This window comes from Protopterus annectens, chromosome 12.part0, assembly GCF_019279795.1.
Source record: "Protopterus annectens isolate FY-2018-M chromosome 12.part0, PAN1.0, whole genome shotgun sequence".
NCBI classification, from domain to species: domain Eukaryota; kingdom Metazoa; phylum Chordata; order Ceratodontiformes; family Protopteridae; genus Protopterus; species Protopterus annectens.
In genome coordinates this window covers 529,287,346-529,312,040 of record NC_056746.1, presented here as the reverse complement: position 1 = coordinate 529,312,040, position 24,695 = coordinate 529,287,346, and the positions used below count along the sequence as shown (strand labels likewise).

Below are 24,695 nucleotides of genomic sequence, written 5' to 3'. Positions count from 1 at the left end.
ATCAAAATTTAACAACCTTTTATATGTTTAAGCCTGAGCCAGGGCTTAATAGAAATATATTCATTCAACCCTGGATAACTACATCCGTCAAGCCTAAGTTGCCATGTAAACTCGCTCATATCTAGATGGTACTGAGTGATTATCCCCTGTTGATCAGGTGTCACTTGCTGTATAACACAAAATTTGAAATTGTGAGTACTGTTGACTATAACATGTCTAGCCAGAGCATTAGTGGATTTTTTATGTTGTATGTCCAAAATGTGTTCTTTAATCCTATCCCTAAACCTTCTACAGGTCTTCCCAACATAAAATGCCCTGCAGTCTTGACATTTAGCTAAATATATCAAGTTTTTTGTATAACAGTCATAATGACCCCTAATTGTAACAACATAATTGTTTACTATAACTTTATGTCCTGTTAATAAAATATGTTTACATGTGGTGCACCTACCACATTTATAATTACCCCTAGTCTTGTTACATACTACCTTACACTCAGCTGAGCTTTTTTCAAAAATATCCTTCAGTGACATATCCTTTTTGAAAACGAATTTAGGCTTTTGTAAAAATAGTGGGTGTACTTCTTTACTCTTGTGGAATACTTCCCAATATTTCATGACAGTTTCTACTACGAATTCTGTATCCCCATTGTGCTTAAGAAAGTACAAAATCATATCGCTACCATATGTATTTTGTTCAATACTACTTTTGGAATATCCAAATTGGTCAATGTCTGATAACATTATTGGTACCAACACGTTATTTGTTCTTTTTTGCTGAATTTCTTTCCTTAACTCTTCACATAGTTGCTTCGGGTAACCTCTGTTAAGAAACATTCCTATAATGAAGTCTAATTCTTGTTGAAAATCCAAATTGTCACTGACCATGCGTGCCACCCTAACCATCTGCCCCTTCACTATGGCCTTTTTCTGATGGCTAGGGTGCCAGCTGTCAAAATGAAGATACGAATTCGAAAAAGTGGGTTTTCTATAAATTGTTGATCTCATCTTACCTTCCTTTTTATCAAAAGTTAACCTTACATCAAGATAGTCTATTTTATCAGCACTGATTTCATGTGTGAACTTTAAAAACCAGGCCGTGTTATTGATATATTGGATAAAATTATCCAACAGTGGTTTATCACCCGTCCAGATAATAAAAATATCGTCCAGAAAACATAAATAAATTTTGATATATGGACTAAATTCACTTTTATGTACATATTCTTTTTCCCAATAAGCCATAATATAATTGGCGTATATGGGGGCACAAGCTGCCCCCATAGCTACGCCAGTTTGTTGTTTAAAATAATGACCATCGAAGTAAAGACAATTATTGTTCAGTACAATATCCATAAGCCTAACATAGGTGTTAACCTTATCTTGTTCGTAGATCCCCGTGACATATAATTGTTCTGCTAACCAATCTAAACCTGTATCGTGGGGAATCACACTGAATAAATTACAGACATCAATAGTGACGAAGTAAAAATCGTTAGATACCTCCAAATGTTTAATCATTTCTAAGAAATGCCAAGAGACTTTTACAATATATGGCATTTTTCCAAGACCTTTCTTTAAATGATGGTCTAGAAATTGACTAATGAAACTGACTTTACTTCGCTTACCATCAACTATTGGTCTGAATTTAACATTGTTAAGCCCTTTGTGAATTTTGGGTATTCCAAATATACCACTTACTACAGGATGTTCATTAATCATAAATTTGTATTCGTCTTCCGTAATTTCTCCTTGAAAAACCATATCATCCAGGGCCAAGTCAATCTTATTGTAAGCTATATTAATTTAGTTAATACTAACTTCATTATAGTTATCATCAAACAGCATGGACATCATGATGCTGTTGTAGTCTGTTTTGTTAGCTACAACAACTTCGTTGCCCTTGCCCGGTTTCATAATGCGTATACAATCCATGTTACTTAATGTCAGTATATGATATTCTTCTTTTGTCATATTAAATCTGTGTTCATATTGTCTGTTCCTAAAATATTCCCGAAACTCCTGCTCACAAATGTTTTCGAAAGTTGCCACTACTCGATTCATTACTGGATTAAATAGGCTAGGCTTTGTTAATGTTTTAACACCACTACTATTTACTCGTACCTCTGTCATCCTCCAAATTCAATTTCAAATTCATCTTACGGGTAAAGAGTTTTAATTCTATCAAACAATCAACAATATTTCCCCTTCTACATGGCACAAAATTAAATCCCTTAGAAAACAAATCTGCATGTTTCACATCAATATCAATGCTTGAATAATTGTACACCTTGAAATCCTGCCTTGTGTTATGTATTACCTTAGGTTTACTTAAAACTCCTTCACACTGTACTGAAATAACTGAGGTACTATGTTCATGTAATAATTCATCATAAAAATTCACAAAAGATTCAGAAATAGATAGAAAACACTGATTAATATCCACTAACACTTCATTTTGTGTTTTAAACTGATCAACATGATTAGTCTCGCCAAGAGTATTACAAGCCCCATTATCATCAGCAAGTGTTACATCGAGTGTTGATGTACCTTTATGTAAATTATGTTCAAACACTGTTTCTTTACACATGTCTTTATCCAGTAAGACGGTAGAATTATTCATAAGGGGATATATGCTTAAATTCATCAAAGTTGTATCAAACATCGCTTTGTTATTAAATGAAAAATTTACTACCTGTACCATTGTTGAAGTACCCAAGTTGTTATTATTACACACATTTAGACCATCACCATCGCTGTAAACGACCGGCGAATTACCCCCTCCCCCTGTGTAATCAATTGCAACAGTATCCGAAAGTATATCCACTTCATAAATTCCGTTAAACCCACTTTTTCGAATTCGTATCTTCATTTTGACAGCTGGCACCCTAGCCATCAGAAAAAGGCCATAGTGAAGGGGCAGATGGTTAGGGCGGCACGCATGGTCAGTGACGATTTGGATTTTCAACAAGAATTAGACTTCATTATAGGAATGTTTCTTAACAGAGGTTACCCGAAGCAACTATGTGAAGAGTTAAGGAAAGAAATTCAGCAAAAAAGAACAAATAACGTGTTGGTACCAATAATGTTATCAGACATTGACCAATTTGGATATTCCAAAAGTAGTATTGAACAAAATACATATGGTAGCGATACGATTTTGTACATTCTTAAGCACAATGGGGATACAGAATTCGTAGTAGAAACTGTCATGAAATATTGGGAAGTATTCCACAAGAGTAAAGAAGTACACCCACTATTTTTACAAAAGCCTAAATTCGTTTTCAAAAAGGATATGTCACTGAAGGATATTTGAAAAAAGCTCAGCTGAGTGTAAGGTAGTATGCAACAAGACTAGGGGTAATTATAAATATGGTAGGTGCACCACATGTAAACATATTTTATTAACAGGACATAAAGTTATAGTAAACAATTGTGTTGTTACAATTAGGGGTCATTATGACGGTTATACAAAAAACTTGATATATTTAGCTAAATGTCAAGATTGCAGGGCATTTTATGTTGGGAAGACCTGTAGAAGGTTTAGGGATAGGATTAAAGAACACATTTTGGACATACAACATAAAAAATCCACTAATGCTCTGGCTAGACATGTTATAGTCAACAGTACTCACAATTTCAAATTTTGTGTTATACAGCAAGTGACACCTGATCAACAGGGGAGAATCACTCAGTACCATCTAGATATGAGCGAGTTTACATGGCAACTTAGGCTTGACGGATGTAGTTATCCAGGGTTGAATGAATATATTTCTATTAAGCCCTGGCTCAGGCTTAAACATATAAAAGGTTGTTAAATTTTGATGGTAATATTATGTCTTTGTTTTTCCCTTACACAATATGTTTATTTCATTTTTAGATTTTAATTATTTTTTATACTTATCAATTCAGGAATATGTGTTACAATTGTTGCTTGATCATACTGTTTATTTATTTTATATATTTGTTATAATTATATTAGATTATTACAGTTGTATCCAATGTATATATTCACAATAGGTTCATGTTCTTTCGAAATACAATATTTATTTAGTAATTCTTAGTATAGGATCATATTTTACGATCAATTATAAAGTTCATTATTCATAATCTTAACTTTATACACTACATTAACTAATGTACATTATTTATATTTGATATTGTATGCACTGAGCATATTTAGGGTAAGCAAAGGGTTAATCCGGTTATATGCTCAGAGCAGGTTGTTTGTTTTGTGTTTTGTTCTTTGTTAATTGAGAGTAATTAATCAATTTAGTATGATATTTATTGGTGGTAACTAGTTCACCAATCTGATGAAGTCATTATTCCTTGAGACGAAACCTGGGTCATTGGTGAATAGGTACTACTGGTCTATGTGCTGTGGCTGCTGTTTTTTTGTGCTTGTTGGACAATAAAAGTACAGTTTTGTACCTACCATAAATGTAGATGTTCGAAGATCCACATTGCTGCAGTCCTTACACTTGGGTATTCCGCTGTCCTCGGTCGGCCCGAATATCAAAGTATAAGGCTGACGTCGGTCAAGGCGCATTTGACTGACATCAGGACGTCAGGGTACAAATGCGCATGACCGACGTCATATCCTCAGTCTTTTCTTGCCCCAGATGTCAGAAGACCCTAAAAATAAAGGTCAAAACCAAAAGACAGCAAACAAACAACCAACCACCCTTGCACTAACTATATGTACAATATATACAATATACACAATATTTACAACCCAACCCACACAACCACCTCTAACTACAGAGGGGAAGGAGGGAGGGTAAATTGACTGCAGCAATGTGGATCTTCGAACATCTACATTTATGGTAGGTACAAAACTGTACTATGTTCTTCATCTCACATTGCTGCAGTCCTTACACTTGGGTAGAATCCCAAAGCAGAGGTAAGGGAGGATGGCCAAACTACAAGGAAGCAGGAGCTGCCAAAATGCCCTGCAAAACAGCAGTGGCAAAACCAGCCCTGGATTTAGAGTAAAGTGGCAGGTGATAATGCCTAGAGAAAGTATGCACTGAACTCCAAGTAGCTGCCTCCAAAATATCCTTGGTTGCCACTCCCTCAAAAGGCTGTCAAGTGGCAGTAGCCCTAGTGGAATGAGGCCTAATCCCAGCTGGAATCTCCTTGCCATGATGGGAATAACAGAAAGCAATGCAAAACCCAATCCACTTAGAAATAGTTTGTTTTGACACAGGCTTGCCCTGAGAACTCAAAGCAAAAGAAACAAACAACTGCTGAGACTGCCTGAACCCTTTAGTTCTGTCCAAATAATATCGAACTGCCTGTGTACATCTAAAGTGTGCAAAATCTTTTCCCTTTATTTTGGGGATTTGCATAAAAGTAGGCAAATGAATAGTTTGGTTTAAAGCCACACTAGAAACCACCTTAGGCATAAAGGAAGGATTAGTACGAAAGATACCCTATCCTTATGGAAAATCAAGAAAGGCTCAACCGCCATAAGGGCCTGTAATTCAGAAACCCTTCTTGCAGAGGTAATGGCCAACAAAAGGCAGTCTTCCATGATAAATATTTCAACTCAGAAGTAGCTGCAGGCTCAAAAGGTTGTAGAGTGAGTTTCTCCAACACAAAATTGAGATCCCAAGCAGGAGTAGGAGCTCTACGTGGGGTCTTATATTCTTTGCCCTCTAAGAAATTGCTTGAACAAAGGATGAGAAAACAATGGAGGGTCACATTCATAGTGAGCTGAAATTGCTGCAGCATGAACCTTAATAGAACAGAAGGACAAACCTTTTCCAGTAACTCAGTAAGATATTGAAGAGCCACACTCAAATTAGGCTCAGAAACATCAAAATCCTTTGCTGCACTCCAAAATAAAAATCTCTTCCATTTATCTGCGTACACTTTCCTTGTACTAGGCCTTCTAGCTTCCAAAATCACATTCAAAACTTGTTGTGGAAGTTGAGACCCTCTATGGTTCAAAACAGAATATGCCAGGCTGTTAGGTGAAGAGAGTGAAGTTTGACATTGAGCAAATGGCTGTCCTCCTGTGACAACAGGTGTGGAATCGAAGGCAAAGGCCATGGAGGCTTCCGTACCAGACTTTCAGTAATGGGTACCAGTGCTGTCGAGGCCTATCTGGAGCTATTAAAATCATCCTTGGCTTGTCCTGTCTGACCTTCAGAAGTACCTTTGGGAGGAGAGGCAGAGGTGGAAAGGCATACACATGAAGATTGCTCCAATTGAAAGAAAGAGCATCCACTTTCCAAGCTGTGGGATGAAACCTTTTTGTGCAAAACCTTGGCAGCTGATGGTTTAGTGGAGAAGCGAACAGATCTATGCCTGGAGTTCCCCATGACACTGTCAATTTCTGAAATACATGAGGATCCAATTTCCACTCGTGGGGATCCATAATTCGTCTGCTCAACACATCTGCTAAGGAGTTCTGTGCTCCTGGCAGAAACCTTGCCTGAAGATTGAGCTGTAAACTGAGAGCAGTCTCCCACAAAATCATTGCTTGCCTGCATAGAGGATAAGAATGCTCCCCTTGCTTGTTGATGTACCACATGACAGTTGTGTTGTCTGTTAGAATCAACACCTGCCCTGGAAGAAGTAAATCCTTGAAAGCTATTAATGCAAACTGGACTGCTAACATCTCCTTCAGGTTGATATGTAGATGTTGTAGTCTGGCAGGCCACTTGTCTTGTATCCACTTTCCATTTAGATGAGCTCCCCAAGCTTTGTCTGAGGCATCTGTCGTTAAAATCTGACTCGCCTCTGGCCGGGTCACAGAGAGTCCCTTGTTTAGGTGACATTCCTGAGCCCACCACAAAATTCCTTTTGAATGCAAGGTATTATTTGAATGACAGTGTCCAGATCCTGGCAGTGCTGTGTCCATACATTTTTGAGATACCATTGCAGCTTCCTCATATGCAGTTTGGCATTGGGAAGCACCAGAATACAAGATGCCATGAACCCTAAGGCTTGAAGGACTGTCCTTGCAGTCAGCCCGGACTGATGAGATAGTTGATGGAAGTAAAGGGAAAGACTCTTGTTTGTCCGGGGTTAAAAAGGCCATCTGGGATGCTGTATTCAGTCTTACACCCAGAAAGCACATGTCCTGAGAGGGTACTAGACTGGACTTTATTTCGCTCACAGAATACCCCAGGCATCTTAGCACTGCTATCACATATTCCAAATGATGAAGAAGCTCTTCCCTTCCTTGAGCCAGAATCAGGCAGTCGTCCAAATAAGGATAGATCTGTATTCCTTTTAGCCTGAAGAAAGCTATCACTGGAGCCAGAACTTTCGTGAACACTCTGGGCAGTAGATAAGCCAAAGGGCAATGCAGAGAACTGATAGTGAGAAGTCCCAGCTCGAAACGCAGATACTTCCTGCAACTTAGTCTGATAGGAACATGAAGGTAAGCCTCCTTGAGATCCAAAGTTACCATCCAATGATCTTTGCCCAGCAGAGGTAAAAGCTGTTGTAACGCCAACATTTTGAACTTGGGAATGTCCAGATAAGTGTTGAGGATAGATAAATCCAAAATTGGTCTCCACGTGTTCCCCTTCTTTGGTACTAGGAACAGGCGAGAATAAAATCCTAGGCCCACTTCTGGCATAGGGACCGCTGTATGGCCCCTAGTTGAAGTAACAGAGAAATTTGCTTGTGAGCCTCTATTCTTTGTTGAGGAGGAACGTCTGGCATGCCTCTGAAAGGAGGCAAGGTATGGAAATAAAACCTGTAACCTTGGTGTATGATATCCAATACCCATCTGTCTTGGGTAATTAAACTCCAATTTTCTTTGAAAAGTGCCAACCTTCCTCCCAAAGGTGCTGCCAGACGAGAAGGCTCTGGCAGCTGAAAAGGTAGGTCATTGGGTCTGTTTACGAAAGGACTGACCCCTGCCCTCACCTGAAGACTGTGCAGGAGAACTCCTGTTCTAGGCCTGAAAGAGCCCTGAGCTCTGCCCCTACCACGCCTAGATCTACCCCTAGACTGGGAATCATAAGAAGGATACGCCCACCCTTTAGTAGGCCAATTTCTACTAAACTTTGGAGGCTGAACCTGCAAAAATCTTTAACAGTCTGCATAGACTTAGCCTTGTCTTCCATTTTCTTTAAAACTGCCTCAACAGGAGAACCAAACAACACATCAGATTGTAAAGGAGCATCTAAAATCCTTGTTTTAACATGGTCAGATAAATTTTGATCCCTCAGCCAGGCGTGCCTGCGAAGAACTGACCCAGTGGCAGCCACCCTAGACGAGGCCTGTACAGCATCAAAACCACATTGCAAAGAATGCTTACCCACCTGTTCAGAAACATGTACTAAATCTTGTAACTCTTTACAATCAATACCTTCCGCCAGAGCATCAACCTTAGACTTCAACTGTGAAAGGAGATAGTTTTGGTATTTTAACATGTGAAACTGGCAATTCAAAGCCCTCATAGCTAGAGTGGAAGAAGTATAAACTTTCTTTCCCCATCTATCCAAGGCCCTGGCTTCTTTATCTGCAGGAACCGGATTCTTGACAACAGAAGCCTTAACACCTTTAGGCCCCTGGCTAACAGTTTCTGGGTCTGCCCTAGGACTCTTAAAAACATACTTATGAACTTCAGGCACCCTGTAATACCTATCCGGTTTAACAGGAGCAGGAGGCAAAGAATCAGGATTAAGAGAAGCCTCTGTAAAACATCTTCCACTACATCCAAAACAGGAGGTATAGCCAAAGGCCTATGCTGGGGTAAAAACAAAAATTCCCTAAGCCTTTTCCTGGAATCAGAGAAGTCCTGACCTTCCCACTTAAAATGCTCCCTCATGGAATGAAGAGCTTCTGAAAAAGAAAAATCCTCAGGAGGAGAAGCAGAAGGAGTAGAATCATCCACATCAGAATCAGAATAAGGAGAGTACTCCTGCAAGTCTTCAGCCGAAGACTCTGAAACATCCGAAGCCTGCTCAAAACTCCCTAGCTCAGGCTCCACCCTAGGTCTCTTATCAGGAGGGGGCAAAGAACCCCTAATCAGAGTGATCAAATCTTCTGCCATTTTAAGCATATGCTTCTTGGGCACAGTTCCAGAAGAACTAGGGGCGACACCAACTGAAGCTAAACCTGGCCTGCCTCTAGGAGAAGCCTTGGAAACAGAAGGAGAGGGCCTAACCACCCTAGGCAGGAGGGGAGTATAGTAACCTGAGAAGCCCCATCACCCTGGCCTGCCTCCTGAGAGGCCACATCCTGCAATAACAAGGTCTCTCCCTGGGATCCCAAAGAAACCTCCGGTGGAACCACCGCCTCCACCCGCACCTCTAAAGAACCGGCGTCCGCACGGACGGTTCTTCTAGCCTAGGCTTCACTGCTTTGTCCTTGCGCTTCTTGAAGAAGCGGCCGGAGCATCCGACGGCATTTTATAATTGCACCGCTTCCCAAAGACTAACCTGGCACAATCTAATCTCCTCTTTATAGTGCGCTTATTAAATCTAGCACAAGAGCGACACCCAACAACGCCGTGCTCAGGCCCTAAACAAGGAATACACAAAGTATGATAGTCTCTATGCGGTATCTGTTTCCCACAAGAAATACAATTATTCACTTTTTCTGACATCCGGTAAACCACTGAGGCAAGAAAAAACTAAAATATTCCCCAACGGGGTACTTAGCCAACTTTGACTCGGTCTGAAACTCCGAAAACGAAAAATTTCAGAACGCCAACCGGCACTTGCAATACTGCTTCTGCATCGGACCATGCGGCAAAAAAAGACTGAGGATATGACGTCGGTCATGCGCATTTGTACCCTGACGTCCTGATGTCAGTCAAATGCACCTTGACCGACGTCAGCCTTATACTTTGATATTCGGGCCGACCGAGGACAGCGGACTACCCAAGTGTAAGGACTGCAGCAATGTGAGATGAAGAACATCCTGTATTTTACATCTTGGGCAGTTGGACATCGTTTTTCCAGGAGTGTCACAGTTGTGTAGTTAACTTACCATAATAGCAAATGTCCAACTTCTAGCATAACTTTTAGAGTTGAACACCCTGCCGCTATCACTGGGATAATCTTACCTATCCTTTTATGTTCCGACATACCTGGTATATAGGTGTTGTCCTCCCATGCCATCTTTAGCATTCATCGGCCCCCAAAAACAAGGGAAACTATGCCCAAGCCACGATCAGTAACAAATAAATGCCCTGGGAATTTAATATACAACAAACAAAAAGGCCAGCACCAGGGATGGAAGCAGAAATAGAAGCAAAAATATTTTATTGTTAGAACCAGACCGGTTTCAGCTTGTAGCTTTCCTCAGTGGCTATACATGATATGTGGTTGACAAACTGCATTTAAATAATAGAACCAATGAAGCAAATAATGACGTCATTTCCTGTTAGACCCAAAAAAAGGTTGTGCAAATGAAATACATGTATACATATGTATATATAATATTATGTATATGAAAATATAGAAGTTAGCAACAACAATTGAATGTATTCAAAAGAATATAAATTATAAAATAACTGGACATTTTTTCGAAACTTAATAAAACTTTTATAACTTGTCATTAAGACCTGGGGAAAAAAGACCCCCTAGTTTCACTATCCATTTCTTTTCTTTAGTGTTAAGTAAATCGTGCCATCCTGTTCTGAAATCTTTATTTCCAAAAAGTCTATCAATAATGGTGAAAGTAAATTTGGCTGTTGGATGAGTGAGTGAGTGTTTGTACAATGCATTGGTCATTCTACCATTCCTAATATCCCCCAAATGTTCAGACATGCGACATCTTAACTGTCTTGAGGTCTGACCAATATAAAACGCTTGGCATGTACAAGTTACTAAATAAATGACACACTCACTTCCACAGTTGGCAAAGCACTTGATGTCAAATAATTTGCCTGTATTTTTGCTGGTAAAGTTCTTGGTCTTGAAAATGTATTTACAAAATGAGCAATGTCCGCATGGATAACACCCCACTAGTCTGTCTCCAGAGAGAGTGGTCTGATGATAAAGGCTAGATTGAGACGTGATCCTTTTATAATAAGAGAAATGTGATTGAAGAGTTTTACCTTTTCTGTATGAAAATTTGCATCTATCCCCCAACCAGTCATCTAATCTTATGTTACTTTTAAGTATGTTCCAGTTTTTGTTGATAATATCTGTGAATTGAGAAGTATTCCTCCCAAAAGTGGTAACTAGCCTGATAATATCCTGTTTATCCCGAGAATGTTTTGATTTATATGATGATAAACTTTCTCTAGATTGATTAAATGCCCATGTAGAGGCATTATGGACATTATCATGCTTATACCCACTCTCTAAAAATATATCAGTCAAATCTTGTTGACATATGGTGAGGTCTTGCTCAGAAGAGCAAATTCTTCTAATTCTGAGAAATTGTGATTTCGGAATGTTATTGATTGTATGTCTGGGATGTAAGCTTGAAGCATGTAGCAAACTATTGCATTGTGGATACTTCCTGTAGACTGTTGTTCTAAGTGTGCGATCTGGTTTTCGCTCCAAACGAACATCTAGAAAATCAATTTCTTGTGCATGATAATTAACAGTAAATTCAACACCCCACTTATTACAGTTGAGATACTCCACAAATTCTGAAAGATATTCTGATCCCCCTCTCCAAACTAGCCAACAGTCGTCCAAATAGCGTCGCCAAATATCAATTTCAGGCAAGTATAAATTATGCATGCCATCATAGATGATCTGTTCCTCTATATACCCCATAAATAAATCCGCATAAATAGGGGCAAAAGAAGCCCCCATAGCTGTACCCTGAATTTGCCAGTAGCATTGGTCCTGGAAATAAAAAACATTCCTGGTAAGTATATGTTCAGCCATACAGACTAAAAGAGTGTTAAAACCAGGAGGATAGATGTTGGTTCTATTCAGCCAAAATTCCAGTGCCATCAATCCGGCCCAATGGGGAATGCAGGTATATAAAGACTTCACATCCAGAGTACACATGAGCCAATGAGATTCCATTTGGGATTCCGAAACTATTTGAAGAAATTCAGTTGTGTCTTTAATTCTGGCCCTGATATATGCCAGTAGGGGCTTCAAGTGCTCCGACAATATCGGAATTGGATTGAAAAAAGGGTCGTAATTCTGAATCCCCTTTAGATGTAGAAGACATTGGGGGGACGCAAGCACAGGCAGAGACACTCTAGAGGGCTTTCTTCAGAGTATAGTGAAATGAATCCTAGATTTTCTAATATACACAACATCTCTAGTTATGTACTAACTTCTAATCAAGAAACTCTGTTAAATAAAGGACTTGACTATATTCCAGGATTTTTTGTGGACGAAAGTGATTTTGTTGCTGATACTTTGGCTTTTTGTCGTAAAATCAATTTAAAATTGTATTTTGATCAACAAGACAACACTCAAAGATCTACTGAATTTCGCTTCTTACCATCCAATTTTAATCCACCCATGGATAAGCATGTAGATATATTCCAACAAGCAATTATTAAAGATTTGCACCATCTTTTGGGTTCAGGGAACATCTTGAGACAGAATTTTAGCATGGATGAACAGGCACTACTTGACCTCAAATCCAATTCCGATATTGTCATTCTTCCAGCAGATAAGGGTGGGGCCATAGTGATTGTGGATTCCAGTTATTACTGGGCTGAAGGTAAAAGACAGTTGTCCAACAATCAGCACTACTTCCATATGCCTGTAGACCCAACCCCAAATTTTAAAAAAGTTATTGACGCTTTTCTTGATTCTGCAGTAGAGGAAGGAATCATTAGTGCAAAAACAAGAATTCAACTAACAGTACGGGACCCAGCATGGATGAACAGGCACTACTTGACCTCAAATCCAATTCCGATATTGTCATTCTTCCAGCAGATAAGGGTGGGGCCATAGTGATTATGGATTCCAGTTATTACTGGGCTGAAGGTAAAAGACAGTTGTCCAACAATCAGCACTACTTCCATATGCCTGTAGACCCAACCCCAAATTTTAAAAAAGCTATTGACACTTTTCTTGATTCTGCAGTAGAGGAAGGAATCATTAGTGCAAAAACAAGAATTCAACTAACAGTACGGGACCCCCGCAAACAATATCTATATCTCTTACCCAAAATCCACAAATCTCTTAGGGAACCTCCCGGTAGACCTATAGTCTCGGGAATTGGTTCACTTACTGAACCCTTGTCTGTCTAACAGAGCACTTGAAGCCCCTACTGACATATATCAGGGCCAGAATTAAAGACACAACTGAATTTCTTCAAATAGTTTCGGAATCCCAAATGGAATCTCATTGGCTCATGTGTACTCTGGATGTGAAGTCTTTATATACCTGCATTCCCCATTGGGCCGGATTGATGGCATTGGAATTTTAGCTGAATAGAACCAACATCTATCCTCCTGGTTTTAACACTCTTTTAGTCTGTATGGCTGAACATATACTTGCCAGGAATGTTTTTTATTTCCAGGACCAATGCTACTGGCAAATTCAGGGTACAGCTATGGGGGCTTCTTTTGCCCCTATTTATGCGGATTTATTTATGGGGTATATAGAGGAACAGATCATCTATGATGGCATGCATAATTTATACTTGCCTGAAATTGATATTTGGCGGCGCTATTTGGACGACTGTTGGCTAGTTTGGAGAGGGGGATCAGAATATCTTTCAGAATTTGTGGAGTATCTCAACTGTAATAAGTGGGGTGTTGAATTTACTGTTAATTATCATGCACAAGAAACTGATTTTCTAGATGTTCATTTGGAGCGAAAACCAGATCACACACTTAGAACAACAGTCTACAGGAAGTATCCACAATACAATAGTTTGCTACATACTTCAAGCTTACATCCCAGACATACAATCAATAACATTCCGAAATCACAATTTCTCAGAATTAGAAGAATTTGCTCTTCTGAGCAAGACCTCACCTATGTCAAGATTTGACGGATAGATTTTTAGAGAGAGGGTATAAGCATGATAATGTCCATAATGCCTCTACATGGACATTTAATCAATCTAGAGAAAGTTTATTATCATATAAATCAAAACATTCTCGGGATAAACAGGATATTATCAGGCTAGTTACCACTTTTGGGAGGAATACTTCTCAATTCACAGATATTATCAACAAAAACTGGAACATACTTAAAAGTAACATAAGATTAGATGACTGATTGGGGGATAGATGCAAATTTTCATACAGAAAAGGTAAAACTCTTCGATCACATTTCTCTTATTATAAAAGGATCACGTCTCAATCTAGCCTTCATCATCAGACCACTCTCTCTGGAGACAGACTAGTGGGGTGTTATCCATGCGGACATTGCTCATTTTGTAAAAACATTTTCAAGACCAAGAACTTTACCAGCAAAAATACAGGCAAATTATTTGACATCAAGTGCTTTGCCAACTGTGGAAGTGAGTGTGTCATTTATTTAGTAACTTGTACATGCCAAGCGTTTTATATTGGTCAGACCTCAAGACAGTTCAGATGTCGCATGTCTGAACATTTGGGGGATATTAGGAATGGTAGAATGACCAATGCGTTGTACAAACACTCACTCACTCATCCAACAGCCAAATTTACTTTCACTATTATTGACAGAGTTTTTGGAAATAAAGATTTCAGAACAGGATGGCACGATTTACTTAACACTAAAGAAAAGAAATGGATAGTGAAACTAGGGGGTCTTTTTTCCCCAGGTCTTAATGACAAGTTATAAAAGTTTTATTAAGTTTTGAAAAAATGTCCAGTTATTATTTTATAATTTATATTCTTTTGAATACATTCAATTTTTGTTGCCAACTTCTATATTTTCATATACATAATATTATATATACATATGTATACATGTATTTCATTTGCACAACCTTTTTTTGGGGTCTAACAGGAAATTATGTCATTATTTGCTTCATTGGTTCTATTATTTAAATGCAGTTTGTCAACCACACATCATGTATAGCCACTGAGGAAAGATACAAGCTGAAACAGGTCTGGTTCTAACAATAAAATATTTTTGCTTCTATTTCTGCTTCCATCCCTGGTGCTGGCCTTTTTGTTTGTTGAATATTCAAGCTACTGTAGCTCGTGCACCTGCCGTACTTGCTAGCACATTGTGTTTTGAATTTAATATACAACCTGAGGAATCTAAACTCTCCTGATGGATCTGAACAGGAGGACGAGGACAAAAAAATGAGGACAATAAGAAGGGGGAAACAAATAGTGTGTGCCCAACTCTTAACTTTGAATGCCCCTTGCATTACAAGGGAACCAGGACTGCAACAATAACCACATCTGAAACCTATTTTTATTTATTTATTTTGCCACAGGTACCATTTGGCAGGTTAAGGCTTTTAGACTTGTGTTGCAGTGCCCTCATGGTAATTCATTCCCTCATCCCACTTTATGTAGAATTAGCCAGCTTATACCCCCCTCCCCCAGGCTAGGGGTTGTCAAATCCCCCTAGGCACAGAACAGCATAATGATGCATGTTAGATGGGAGGAAGAGATGGCTATGAAAAAAAAATAGCTGCTCACAGAGACAGGGTTAGAACTCTAAGCTATAAAACTTCTCTCCTATTTGATGACATCACAATTGTTAAGTTTGCCTACAATGATGTGTGATCTATGACAATAACTCCACCAACCCCTAAAGCAAAACAACCCCCAAGATCCACCAATAAGCTAAACGTTTGTCGTTTTGAGACTCCAGTCTTCAGAGTTTCAGCAATGGCCAGCCTAAAACTGTACATTTCCATTCCTCCCCCAAAGACAGGGGGCAAACAAAGTAATGTCATTCCCCATATCGGGCACAACAGCCACTAATCATCCAAAATTCAAACCCACAGAATGAAGAAGTACATAAACACAATCAGAGATTTAATAATAGCGGAACACCGTGTGAGAACTGTAGGTTGTCAATATCCAGCATTCAGAAACAGTTAAAAGCAGTCCAAAACTTCAAAAATTACTACTAAGTTTTAAAATAAAAATACAAATTCCACCAGACTTGGTCACCAGAAGAACTTAGTATTATTCATGTATGATAATCCCTTGCATCCACTAACCAGACATCATCAGATCATCTTTTCAAAAACAGCTAAACCTGCAGAAAACATATACCTATAGATTTTATTTAAAGTATACACTTGCCTGTAGAAAATATACACTTAAGTAAAAGTCAGAAGACAAGTCTGAAAAACATCCATAAACATGAATTTGGAGTATGGAGTGGCTCGCTCGTTAGGCTAACCACACAGAATATTCAAAACTCATTAAAATGCAACATTAAAATGGAGCACTGTCCTTCAGGTCTCATCTCCAAAACCTTGGTGAAAAAAATAAATTGTTGTGTATGTCGCTGGGCTAAACAGCAGGAAAAGAGATCAATCCTTATGAATACTTAAGATAAAACACAAACTTGAAACTGGAAAATTTTTAAAAAAAAAAAGCATATATATAATATAGATAACCATGTTCTCAAAAATCCACAGCCAACAAGACAAGCAATTACTGTCCTCAGAAGCCAAAAACAGGACCCTAAAAAATAAATCAGATACGGAAATACTCTGATGAACAACAGACTCAAGGAACAACACAAATAAGCAAAACAATGATAAAAATAAATAAAAATAAACAGCAGAAATCAGACAGAAAGCCTAAACTAGTCACATAACACTAGTCAGAATACAAGAGAAAATCAAAACTTTGGCACACAACCATAAAACTAGTGCAAAAGTACAAAAGATAAAAATAAATAAAAATATACATAAAGAAAAATGCTAAAAATAAACAGCAACTAAAGTCAGAAAGAAAGCATACCAGAGATGGAATCAGAAACAAAAAAATCCTACATATCAGAAAGAATAGCCAGCAGTTAAACTATAGAAGTCAGATAAAAACTCTCTATAGAGAAAAAAACTATGAAGAATCATAAGGCAGATGCAAACTGAAGATAACAAAATAAGCTGAAACAAAATGCAATAACAAATGTCAATAAATACACCCAAAAAATTAAAACCTGCAATTAGACCACTGTCAGACTCCAAGAAGACACCCTGCTTTAACTAAATGGGACTCCTATTTAAATTAAAACACTGTTTCGATACAATGCAACATTTATACAAAGTACGAAACAATGTCCAACAATTCATATCATCAACAACATGTGCATTCCCATCGTGAGGGCAAACAACTTTAAACATTTATTTAACTCTTAAGATGAAGGTGGAGCACTATGCAGAGTGCCCTTCTCAAGACTGACCCCTTCCATTATGAAGCCAGGTGTGCACCTTTAATCTGATCCCAAAATTGGCAACAATGTTCTTACCTCCACCCCGGGTTAATGTTCCCGACTCAGAGTCTTTGATTGCATCAATTATCTGAAAAAAAAATACATATACTTGGGGGGGGGGGTGGTTCTATCTCTTAGCAACAAAAGTTTTCACCACCATCAACAAACTGAAAGTACCAACTGCCTCCTTTACTTGCAAAACCTCAGAGCAGCCCAATCCAAACAAAACCTTGTCTAATGTCCCATCTCAACCTCCCCTTCATTTTCTTAATTAAAGCCAGCAACTGTCCTTTAAGGTTAATACTTCACATTCCCAGAACATGCTTCCATGTACCAGCTACCCCTTCCCCACATCTCTATCAAGTGTTAGACACCAAATAAAACATTTTAGCTGCTGTATAAAATAGTTGGGGAGGCACTTCCATCTAAAAGTTCTAAGATGTCTAGACTTGGCAGCATATCTGGGGGTCAAATATATCTCTACCCAACAACCCCTTGAAATAGTAAGTGATAAACTCACTTCCCAATCATTTTTAACCATATTACTTCTATAATTCAGACCCTTAAGGAGTGAATGGCACCCTCTTGATACTGTTGATGAAAACACTATTTTCTGATGTAGCCTAAAAGAGAAAATTAAATAAAGCTGGGTGGGGGTTGTCCCTACTTTGATTACAATTTTAGATTTCCTGGAACTCCCTGATCAGGCCTGCATGTGGAAGATAAAACCCCTGGGAAAAATAAAAAAATTTTCCTTAGCCTCACTCCAAGAAAAAGTTCTCCCAGCTTCATTAGCTGCTCCCAGAATATTCTTCCTTTCTTCATGGTTAGCCACCTTAAGCTACCTTGTCCCAGGAAATTACCAGCTCTAACCATGCATCTCACAACTGGAAACAATTTTGTCATCCAAGGGACAAATTCCCTGCTACTAAACTGGAAAACTTTATTTAGCCTTTTATCCTCACTGTTCTTCTCTTGACACTAGAATCCCAATCTTCTACCCCACCCATTAACTATTTATTTTTGCATATCCAGTTCTTACCAATTAGGGAGAGAATGAATACATTGTAAAATATATGCATATTCTAGCAGAAAAGCTAGAAATACCACTTCAGATTAGGCAATCCTAGTGCCCCCAGATGCTATGGCAGTATCAGCTTTTGCCAGCTAACTCCAGGAAGCTTCTTAACCCAAATAAACCCTTTCAATTTGCTAGCCATCTTTATCCAAACCTTCAACTCAGGAATATATAGGAAAGACTGTGCCATATACAGAATCAAGGGGAACTAGGAGCATGTATCAACATTCCTATGATATTAAAAAACAATTTAAAAAATATTCTGGCAGTGCACATTATTAATAATGAGGGACATGATTTTAGATTTTCAGTATTAGAACAAGTTACAGTTGGAGATAGAGGTGGTCCCCTTAATGATTTTTTGGAAAATAGGGAACTAAGATGGCAGTTAAAAACTAATGCAACATCATTTCCAGGTTTAAACACGAATACATCTATCAGTTCCACTCTTAGATTAAAATCTGAAGGTTATTTCTGAATAAAAGTATAATAAATTAAGGATTTTTATGATCTGAACAAAACATAGTGTATTTTCTAAGGTTTTTTTATTGTAATATGGTTTAAAACAATGTATTTAATGTTTTAGATATCTTAATGGGGCTGTAGTAATTGAGTTCAATTTAAGTAATTTAATTATGATGTCATTAACTATGAAGGCGTGTATTTGTATAAAAAGGGTTTAGTTCACTATGTATGTGTATTCTGAAGAAGTTTTTATTAAAAAACGAAAGCGCTAAATAACAGGATTTTGTGGATCTAGTCTTTCTTTCCTGGCTGTTTTTCATGACACATATGCAAATGGAGAATAGTTACATGACCTCAGAATCATACACCAATGCACTGTACGAACACCTACACAAATGCATGGATCTCGCCATGCCCAACAGAACAAAGGCGCTCTCCTCCAAAAAAAGGAAGTCATCTGGTGGTCCTCTGCCATAAACAAACTATACAACACAAGGAAGAAACTGATGTGGAATAAGGTGAAGTCCCAAGACTGGAAAAACTCCCTTATTAGCCTCAACAAAAAGTTGAGATCCCTCATCAAATCCTCTAAAGCTAGCTATGAAAATAGAATTGCAGTAGATAATAAAGACAACCTGAAGGCCTTCTATAGTTATGTAAAGAATGTCCATGGCAATACCAAGATTTGCTCTGAGCTACTGCACAATGGTACCTCCTATACAGAGCCAACAGATATTGCCAATATACTGGCCAACAGATTCAGTGAAAACTTTACCCCCCCCCCCCCAAAGGACCAATCACAATACCAGTAGATTGCCAGGCACCCAGTATTACTGCTACACAGGTTAACACAGCACTGTCCCAAGGCCAAGAATACAGCTTCTATGGGACCTGAAAATATCCCTGGCTGTGTTGTAAATGAACTACAGAGTGAACTGGCACAACATCTGTGTGCCCTGTTCAATCACAGCCTCACCTCAGGCTTTGTCCCTACCAAATGGTGCAGTGCTACAGTCATCCCTCTCCACATAGGAGAAGAGACTACAGACACTGGGAACTATCTCTTCATTGGCCTGATGAGTCTGATATGCAAAGCTATGAAATGCATCATCATGGACCTAATAAACAAGGATATAGGGAATCTCCAAACTCTGCATCCCACACAGTTTGGTTTTGTAAAGGGTAGATCATGCCTGCTTAACCTGGTCGACTTCTTTGAGTCAGTCACCAGAGCTGTGGATGAAGACAAGGTGGTTCATACAGCCTACCTTGATATGGCAAAGGCCTTTGACACCATTCCCCACTAAGGAATCATAGAAAAACTCACTAAGCTAGGCATCAACCCCTATATCACTAGGTGGGTTGCAAACTGGCTCACAGATAGAGCCCACAGTGTGAAAGTAGCAGACTCCAAATCAGACTGCCGACCGGTCACAAGTGGAGTCCCACAAGGTTCGGTTCTGGGTCCTCTCCTGTTTGGTATCTATTTCTCTGAAGTCCAGCCCAACACGAAGGGACTCTGGCTGACAAAGTTCACAGACTATTACTAGTTGGGAGGTATTAACTCCCTAAGTGATGTTGACATCCTGCAGAAAGACTTCACTGAGACCAACGACTGGTGTCAGAACCATGGCCTTAAGCTCAATGCCAAAAAATGGGTCATCATTCACTTTGGGAAAAACTCGGTTCCCATGAATTACCACATTGATGGTAGTCCACTGAACACAGAAGGCGTTATAAAAGAGATCTGGAAACACAGGTTGACAGCAACCTCTCTTTTGACCATCACATTGCCACTGTGATCAGACAGTCCTATGTGCCACATCTCATTACTAAGGGTTTTGCAACCAGAAAGAAAGAGGTCATAGTCTCCCTTTACTCTTCCCTCATTAGGCCAGTCATAGAGTACAATGCCACATTTGGCATGTACCTCACTAGATACCTACAACAACTGGAGAGGCCACAAAAGTACCCCACAAAGATTATCCTAGACCTTAAACAGTTCTATATGGACAGACTCAAAAAAACTCCCAACTATGCTCTGTCTCATATTGCCTACTTAGAGGTGATCTCTATTTGACTTATAAAGTCATGTCTGACCCAGCTCTGTTAGAAATGCTACACCTAAAGAAATCCCAATCCCTCCGCACCACATGCTTCAGAGACCTCAACCTAATTATCATAATCAACAGAACATGCTGGAGGGAAGGTTCATAACCTAGAGACTGCCCATGTTACGGAATAGACTTCCCATACATGTCAAACAGAGCACCTCATTGGCCTTCTTCAAGAGAGATCTTGATGAGTGCATGGGAAATAGAAAAAAATTCACCCTGGGGATACTCCAGTGGCTCTACTTGACAGAGGCACTGGGAACAAATATCGGGTGGCACGATGCCAGGTTAATGATATGGGTTAGGCTTGTAAAGGCTCCAGGGCCATTAGCCTACTACACACCTATGAACCTATGATAGTGGCTTGGTTTTAGTGCAACTGACTTTATACCCTGAAAACTGCTGAATCGTACCTACAATATGGGAAAGTTTAGGAAACCCCATGACCTAGTTATGACAAACAGTTAATGACAAAATGCAAAAAGGGAGATTTTATGCTGACTTCTCATCCAATCCAACCCCATTAAATCTGAAGTCCTAATACACTCAGCTAAAGGATCTACATACATACATAGCAAGCAGTGGACAACAGATCCCTTGTCTTGTACCCCTTCATAGCTTAAACTCACTAGAGAATTTCCTCCCTATTTTCAGACATGCTAAAGAATCTCAGTAGAGATTCCTCAGTAGAAAAAATACTTTTTCCAGCATTCCAAATCTGTTTAAAACTGCAAACAAAATTCCAACCAACTCTATCGAATGCCTTCTTGGCATCGAGGTTACCTTGCATGAAGGATGACTGCATCAACTCCACCTCCTTTTGAATCATAACGGTCTTCATGATTATCAAATGTTAACCTTTCCCCCACAAACCCACACTGGTGTTTATTAACTCATTCCCTGTAATGAAGCTCTGGAAGTTTGCACTGTAATTTCCTGTGCGCGAAGCCTAAGCTTTTTTGACAGAATTGAATTATGCCCTCACATTTCAAACAAATGTTCACAAAAAAAGGAGGTCATTGTCCCACTATACTCATCCTCATTAGACCCACTACAGAATACAATGCCCCATTTGGTACGTACCTCTCAAGACATCTGCAACAACTATAAAGGCCGCAGAAATACCTCACTAAAAGAATCCACAGGCCTAAAGCAGATGCCCTACGCTGACCGTCTTAAAAAACTCCAGCTATACTTTGTTTCATATAGTCTACTCAGAGGCAATCTCTGCTTAACATACAAGGCCATGTCAAACCCAGAGCTGTTGGACATGCTACACTTAAACGGTCCAGGGATCTAAACCTTGTCATCACAATAAATAAAACATGCTGGAGGGATAGGTTTCTGACCCAGAGACTCCCCAGACTCTAGAATAGATTGTCCATACATGTCAAGCAGAGTGCCTCTTTGGCCCTCTTCAAAAGGAACCTTGACGACTGGATGGGAGAAAGGAAATTCACCCCGGGGATCACGTCAGTCGGCCTGCTAGACAGGGGTCTACAGAAGTAAATAGTGTAGGAAGAAATAGCCAGGGAATTGTTATGGCTAGGCTTGTATAAGCCCTAGGGCTGATAGCCTAGTACCAACCTATGAACCCATGAATCTCTGGAACCATAGCGGTTGCTAAAATGTAAATGGCAAACTCTTCAGCAGGAACTGGTTTATAATGGTACTATTCTTTAGGTTCTAAGTTTTAAGCTGGATTTTATAAGGTACAGTGAAATACAGTAACTCCCAAGTTTGTAATATTTTCTAAACTTACAATATCTCAGCAGCCACTCAAGTTACACACACTGTCAACATCATTTTGTTCTTCCAACTGGGAGCTTTCATATGAGGCTAAGCAATTCTGTCAGTACTACTTGGTTGTTGAGATACTTAGAAAAATATGAAATTTATGACAATACAAATAAGTACTGTCTGAACAACAATTAATATCTCTTCACCTGCACTAGACAGATGTTAAATATCAATATAGCTGTGTTTGCCATTGTGTAAGCTTTAAGATGAAATCTTTCCGTACTTTGCATGCAGTTCTGGAATTAATGCAAATATGAACAAGCAATATTTGCCACCTTGAGGCGTTAGTAGGATGCAACTGCAAAAGCAGCTGAAGGTGTCACTTGGCTACAATGAGTTAATATGACCTCAGAGAACAGCAGCTAATCTGTCTGCTAGCACTGCCATAAAGATCTTACAACCATGATTTAAAAAGTACAGTTGTGTACACTTACCATAAATGTAGATGTTTGAGTGTATTCACTGCTGCAGTCATCACACTTGGGTTATCTGCCTGCAAGTAGCCCTCAGTCGGCCCGAATACCAGAGAGACTTAGTATTTTTGCGTCGGATGCTGTCGCCCCAGGACTGCCGTCAGGTCGTCAGGAGTATAAAAACAGGCAGCAGACACCATTACATAAGTTTTTTCTTACCCCAAATGTCAGGAGCTCCCCAATAGGGAGCTAAGTTATGGTGGGGGAAAACACCACCAGTAAAAAGTAAATGCCAATACTCCTGAAAAAGGGGGGGCAGTAAAAGGCATAGAGAGTTTAGAGAAAGAGAAAACCAGGGGGCTGGAGGGAGGGAAACCAGGACTGCAACAGTGAATACACTCTAACATCGACATTTATGGTAAGTGTACACAACTGTACTATGTTCTTCGTGTTTCACTGTTGCAGTCATCACACTTGGGTAGATTCCCAAAGCTGAAGAAGACTTAGGGCTGGCTAGAATGCCTTGCAGGACTCCTGTTGCAAACCCTGCCCTGGATTTGGAAAAGACAAGCAGGTGGTAATGCTTGGTGAAGGTGTGTACAGAACTCCAGGTAACAGCTTCCAGGATGTCCCTGGTAGGGACTCCCCTGAGGAATGCTGTATAGGTAGAAGTTACCCTAGTGGAATGTGTTCTGACCCCTCTGAGGGGTTGGTTACCCATGGTGCTTGTAGCAGAAATGGATGCAATGTGCTATCCATTTGGAACTGTTTGCTTTGAAATAGCCTTGCCCTCTGCCCCTGGTGCAAAGCTGACTAGTAACTGGTCAGATTTCCTAAAGGGCTTAGACTTATCAAGGTAGAATCTGAGCTGTCTGTGCATGTCCAAGGAGTGCAGGATCTTTTCCCCTTTATTTTAAGGATTAGGGAAGAAGGTAGGCAAATGGATAGATTGGTTGATACCACACTGGACACCACTTTAGGCATAAAGGAAGGGTTAGTCCTGAGGAAGATTCTGTCAGCATGAAAAATGATGAAGGGTTCCACAGCCATAAGTGCATGTAGCTCAGACACTCTTTTAGCTTAAGTGATGGCCAGAAGCAAGGCTGTTTTCCAAGAGAGGAATTTTAACTCTGCTGATGCTGCAGGCTCAAGGGGGGGGGGGGGTAGCATGAGCTTTTCCAACACAAAGTTAAGGTCCCAAGCAGGGGTAGGGGCTCTTCATGGCCTTAAGTTGTTAGCCCCTCTCAGGAACTGCTTGATGAGAAGGTGTGAGAAGACAGGTGGCTCAGTGCTGTAATGAACAGAGATGGCAGAGGCATGGATCTTAATGGAAGAGAAAGCTAGGCTCCTGTGGAGTAGGTCTGCTAGATAATCCAGGATGAGAGGTAAGGAGGGCTGTGCTGGATCCGCACCTTTAGCCTGGATCCAGGAACAATACCTTTTCCACTTGTCAGCATAGGATTTTCTAGTTCTGGGTAGTCTGGTTTCATGTATGACATCCATTACCTGCTTGCTTAGGCTTGCCACTGGAGGAGAAGTCAAGGAATAAGCCAGGCTGCAAGGTTCAGGGT

General features: G+C 39.6%; 1 protein-coding gene across 7 annotated transcripts in view; it reads right to left on the bottom strand.

Annotated features, from left to right (window-relative positions):
* Nucleotides 1-24,695, bottom strand: part of LOC122816697 (eukaryotic translation initiation factor 2-alpha kinase 1-like) — a 1,078,686-nt gene that overhangs the window by 858,983 nt on the left and 195,008 nt on the right. The gene's annotated exons all lie outside the window — the stretch shown is intronic.